Source organism: Berghia stephanieae, chromosome 2 (genome assembly GCF_034508935.2).
Source record: "Berghia stephanieae isolate SIO BIC M18660-M18661 chromosome 2, UCSD_Bste_1.3, whole genome shotgun sequence".
Lineage (NCBI taxonomy): Eukaryota > Metazoa > Mollusca > Gastropoda > Nudibranchia > Aeolidiidae > Berghia > Berghia stephanieae.
This window is the reverse complement of record NC_088361.1, coordinates 21,669,147-21,675,379: the sequence shown is the minus strand read 5'-3', so window position 1 is coordinate 21,675,379 and position 6,233 is coordinate 21,669,147. Positions and strand designations below refer to the sequence as shown.

Sequence of the window (6,233 nt, the reverse complement as noted above, 5' to 3'; positions counted from 1 at the left end):
GTGTGTGTGTAGCATACAAAACCGTCAATATATTTTTAAAAATTGGAACCAAATCAAAGGATGTATTTTAAAAATCTCTAAATACTCTAACATAATTTTGTAACCGTGTTATGCCCAGTATTTAAAGATAGGTTTGGGTTGTTTGTTTTTATAATTATTTCCTTCCCCCCCCCCCCCCCCCCCCCCCCCCCCCCCCCACCCTCATCCCTCAACCTCCGATGTCGAGGAGAGTTGGCAGTAAGAGGGAAGAAGGGGGCAAGGGGAGTGCCTTCCATTTCTATTCTATGTACACAAAATAACGAACACTGTGGCCTGAATGGTTCGATTCTAGTACGAAAAACAAAACAAAACAATTATTTCAGTTTAAAATAGTATATCAAAAATACTATATACTATATGTTTATATTTAACCTGACTCTTTCTTCAACAAAATCAACAAAATAATAATATAATCATTTCGTTTCATCAATAAAGTAACAAAGCAGCACCGGGACCGCTTCTTGTAACAGGCGCTGATAACCAACTGATCACATTAATATCATACAGGTTATGGCAACCTTCATTTTCAAAATTATCAAAATAAAATCTCACCTCTTGAGCAATTGTCATAAACATCCAGATCCACCAGAAAATGACATAACTCACGCACTCAGATTTCTTAAAGTCGGTCGGGGAGCACAACAAACACAGGCGGTCGATCAGCAGAATCAGAACACACAGAGATACACACACACACACTACACACACGGTTGACTCAAAATGTAGACACATCTCATCTCACATACCGTGCTGCCAACTGAAAATTATTGCTTTTTCTTTTTCTTCAAGTACCAAGTCTGTACCAGACATCGGTGATCACGGTACGCCATTCATATCTCTGATCAGATAACCTCAGAAAACTAATCTTACGCTTCTCTTTCTTTGTCACCAAACTGTTCAAACTATTCAAATATAAATATGTTTTTCTTGGTCTATCCACAGAGAAGGTAGGTTACCACTCTGTGGTCTACCTTTACTCTTTTTACCTTCTATCTTTCCTGTGAGAGCAAGATGTTCAATACATTGATGTCGATTTAGAGTTGCCCTAAAATTGCATTTGTCTTTTGCTTCAGATTATTTTAATATTTTCTTGGAGGGGGGGGGGGGGGGGGGACTTATTTCATCACTAAACCCGTCCTTAACTGGTACTGATTTCATTCTAGTCGCGCATATATATAGATAGATATAATAAGTAAACCTTGATATCATTCATACAAGACAATTATTGATGATATATGTTTAGTTAAAATACTCACAATATCCGTCAGCCGGATAATACGTATCCACGCACAAAACTGTGTGTAACCTTGAACGTTTATATTCTGATTGAAAAATTTAGTGAGAACTACTCATAAAAATGACCGGCTAAAAAGTATAACAAAGAACTGAGTGACGTCAATTTCGTTCTTTCTGTAGATTAGCAGAAGTTGGTAAACAAGACTATTTAAATCGAAAGTACATCGGAGATTATTATGAAGGATGTGACGTAAAAATGTCAGGGGATTTAAAAATCAAAAATAGGAAAAACAAAAACAAAACAAAACAAAACAAACAAAAAAAAGGAGGAGGAGGAGAAGAAGAAGAAGAAGAAGAAGAAGAAGAAGAAGAAGAAGAAGAAGAAGAAGAAGAAGAAGGAGGAGGAGGAGGAGGAGGAGGAGGAGGAGGAGGAGGGGGAGGAGGAGGAGGAGGAGGAGGAGGAAGAAATAAAGAACTGTTAATTGTGATTAGATCTTTTATCATGAGACATTATTTATGATTAAAAAAATATGGATGCCACGTATAGATAGTTCGAAGATGACGTCACGCAGGTCTTTGTTATTGTTTTTTGCCATCCGCGTTTATGAGTAATGCTCACTGAACTGTATTAACCTGGCTATAAACGTTCATAGATACACACCGTTTTGTGTGTTGGTCCGTTATACTTCCGGATGGCAATGTTATGAGCTTCTTAGCCAAGCGCATACTATCTATACACTTCTTTCCAGGTCTGGTAACCCATATTGTTACGGGCTCACTTTGACATGGAAATACTCTTCAACCAATGCAAAATTTTATCTATCACGACAATGTTTTAACAAAAACAAACTTGAGCTTTTATATAGCGCAATATCCACTAAACGTGCTCAAAGCGCTTTTCAAGGGGTCCCTGGCCAACAGCAACACATAACATGTAGGACGAGACATGACGCCTGTCAGGCGATATTACAAATTTTTGGGACAGAGACAACGCTGTTAACGGCCAGGTACTCATTTTACACCTGAGTACGGTGAGCAGAGAATGTGAGTAAAGAGCCTTCTCCAAGGACTCAACTATGCGCCGAGCGAGGCTCGAACCCAGGACCTTCCGATCCGAAAGCGAGTGTCATACCACAAGACCACATAGCCTGAAATCAAGTCTATTATTGTCTGACCTGAAAATGTGTGCACGTTGATCTTAGTCTTTTACAGGAATGAAGACAGTTTTAGCTATATCTTTTTAAAATGTATTTTTATATTATTCTATCTATTTACTTTATTCTATTTTCTTTTCTTTTTTTTTCTATAACTTCTTGATAAAGATCTACGCTAATATGTGACCCTTCGTCTCAAAACGGTATTATGTCGGAACGAACCATATGCTTAAAAGCCGAATTAAATGTTAAACTGGTCAAAAATATGAATTATTGGCATTAGCGCCCTAAACTATGGTATCCATTCTCCTCAATAAAATATACAAACTCAATACAAGTCTGATATTTCTGGCTATAAATTCAATTTTCAAAATCTTAACCATCCCGACTTAATACCGTTTTGAGGCGAAGGGTCACATATTATCAATATAATACGTCGGCTACACGTCGAATAGGATGTTTTGAGCGGTTCAGCTCAAAAAAAAAAATTTTTTTTTTATCCTAATCATTTACACCAGCAACTATTCATGATCCCCCCCCATATTATAGATGGAACAAAATTGTCGTCACTCAGCTCATTGTTATTGCTTTCAGATAGTCATTTTGGTGATTAGTTCTCACTAAATTATATCAATCAGACTATTGAAACGCTTAATGCTACTCATAGTTTTGTGTGATGGTACATGGTGTCCGTCTGGAGAACGGTGTGAGTAATTTACCTAAACGCATAGCATCAATAATTTTATCAATGGTCAATGGACGATTTTTTTCCTTCATTTTCTTTCTTTTGCATATAAATATTATACACTACACGCACACACACACGCGCGCGCGCGCACACACACACACACAAATACATACGCACACTCAAAACATATAGACACACCCACGTGCATATATTTACAAATAAGTACACGTCTATACACGTTTTAGCTACTACTCATTTGTAAATAACTCGACTCTAATATTAGTCGTCATTTTTTTAAAAATGGTTGAGTTGTCAGGGCTTACACATACACCCAAAAAATATTTAAATTGGCAACTTCAGCACATCTTCGCCAGGCGGTCGCAGACCACCGTCCTTTGATGGTGCCCATTGCTCACACTCACCACTGCTGCTGCTACTGCTATTGACCAAGCATTAAATGCAGCCGATAGGTCGGTCTCAGTGAAGCAGATGAAAGGTAAAGTAGTACGTATTGTGGTAGACAAGCTCTCAACTTCAAAAAGATGAAGAGAAAAATAAAGTTATTATATTATGAAGGCAGCCCATGAGCCGTATATATATATATATATATATATATATATATATATATATATATATATATATATATATATATATATATATATATATATATATATATATATATATATATATATATATATATATATATATATATATATATATATATATATATATCTTCTTCTTCTTCTAGGTTCCATGCCTGGTCCAGGCTTCGGATACTGCATGAATTATCTCTCTCCATTCCTCCCTGTCTCTTGCTTTTTCAAACAGCTCTTGGATTGTTAGCCCCCCCCCCCCCCCCCCCCCCCCCATATTATAGATGGAACAAAATTGTCGTCACTCAGCTCATTGTTATTGCTTTCAGATAGTCATTTTGGTGATTAGTTCTCACTAAATTATATCAATCAGACTATTGAAACGCTTAATGCTACTCATAGTTTTGTGTGATGGTACATGGTGTCCGTCTGGAGAACGGTGTGAGTAATTTACCTAAACGCATAGCATCAATAATTTTATCAATGGTCAATGGACGATTTTTTTCCTTCATTTTCTTTCTTTTGCATATAAATATTATACACTACACGCACACACACACACACGCGCGCGCGCACACACACACACACAAATACATACGCACACTCAAAACATATAGACACACCCACGTGCATATATTTACAAATAAGTACACGTCTATACACGTTTTAGCTACTACTCATTTGTAAATAACTCGACTCTAATATTAGTCGTCATTTTTTTAAAAATGGTTGAGTTGTCAGGGCTTACACATACACCCAAAAAATATTTAAATTGGCAACTTCAGCACATCTTCGCCAGGCGGTCGCAGACCACCGTCCTTTGATGGTGCCCATTGCTCACACTCACCACTGCTGCTGCTACTGCTATTGACCAAGCATTAAATGCAGCCGATAGGTCGGTCTCAGTGAAGCAGATGAAAGGTAAAGTAGTACGTATTGTGGTAGACAAGCTCTCAACTTCAAAAAGATGAAGAGAAAAATAAAGTTATTATATTATGAAGGCAGCCCATGAGCCGTATATATATATATATATATATATATATATATATATATATATATATATATATATATATATATATATATATATATCTTCTTCTTCTTCTTCTAGGTTCCATGCCTGGTCCAGGCTTCGGATACTGCATGAATTATCTCTCTCCATTCCTCCCTGTCTCTTGCTTTTTCAAACAGCTCTTGGATTGTTAGGTTGGTGAAGCCCTTCAGTTGGTCTATGAGTGTTTTTCTTTGTCTCCCCCGGGCGCGTTTACCAGGTATTTTTCCACAACTTGCCAGGTATTCATTCTTATCTTTCCTTACTATGTGTCCGAAAAAGGATAGTTGTCGATCCACTATTAAGGACATTAGTTTCCTTTGTTGGTATGTTTGTTTTAGCACTTCTTCGTTCGTTTTGTGTGCAGTATACGATATTCTCTGCATCCTTCTCAAGCACCACATTTCAAAAGCTTCAATGTTCTTTTGTGTTTCTGCATTTGTAGTCCAGCTTTCGCATCCGTATAACAAGATTGGCCACACGTAGCACTTCAAGACTCGGAATCTAATCCCGAACGACATCTGTTTGTTTTTCAAAATGTTTCCCAGGTCCATGAAGGCCTGTTTGGCTTGAGTTATTCTTGCTCGTATGTCTCGGTTACATCTTCCATCTGTTGTCACTATTGAACCTAGGTATTTAAAACTTTCTACGTTGGTAAGTTGCTCGCCGTGAATCGTTATATTGCAGGTGTTGTTGTTTTCGGGGTTTTTCTGTATTACCATGCATTCCATGCATATATATATATATATATATATATATATATATATATATATATATATATATATATATATATATATATAGTATGTATTGTGGTAGACAAGCTCTCTACTTCAAAAAGATAAAGAGAAAAATAAAGTTATAATATTATTATGAAGACAGCCCGTGAGTCGCATTACCCACTGTATTTTTATTTACTCATGCCTTTAGACACTTTTAGCTTTCAGTTTTAATTTTCAAAACAACTTCGGATTAGCAGACCTGCCTTCTCTTACGAAAAATTCGTAGAATTATGAAATGTTGGCTCCAATTTCAGAACTTCAACTCTGAGTCATTAAAACGTATTGATAATGAAAGTTGATGCATATTTCGTAAGGATTTTAAAGTCTCATTTAATCTTTGTGATGGTAAATTCGGTAAACTGTAGTTTATTGATAAAGCTATTTATAGTGAGTATACTTTTTTCGCCTAAAAATACAAATTTTTCAGTTTTCAAGTAGACGGGTCTGGATTAAGCATGACACGATGTGGGTGACGATGATCAGTTGGGGGTCTCGTACTGAAAATGGTATTCGAAACAAGTCTTGGGGGGTCGCAGAAGGGGGAAACAACAACAAAATGAGAAAAACGATAATAATATAAGGAATGCTTACGACATTCTCACATCACGCATTGGCATGTTCTCAGGGATAACCAGATTTTTTAATGAGACCAAGGACAGCTATACCGAAAAGCCCTATTTGAATGTGACTTTTTTT

At 36.7% G+C, this 6,233-nt stretch overlaps 1 protein-coding gene across 1 annotated transcript in view; it reads right to left on the bottom strand.

Moving 5' to 3' along the window:
* Positions 1–696, bottom strand: part of LOC144964488 (cholesterol 25-hydroxylase-like protein 1, member 2) — a 47,858-nt gene extending 47,162 nt beyond the window's left edge. The window contains exon 1 of the mRNA XM_078898857.1: positions 592–696. The gene's annotated coding sequence lies outside the window, so the exon portion shown is untranslated. The remainder of the gene's footprint in view (positions 1–591) is intronic.
* Between the last annotated feature and the right edge of the window lie 5,537 nt (positions 697–6,233).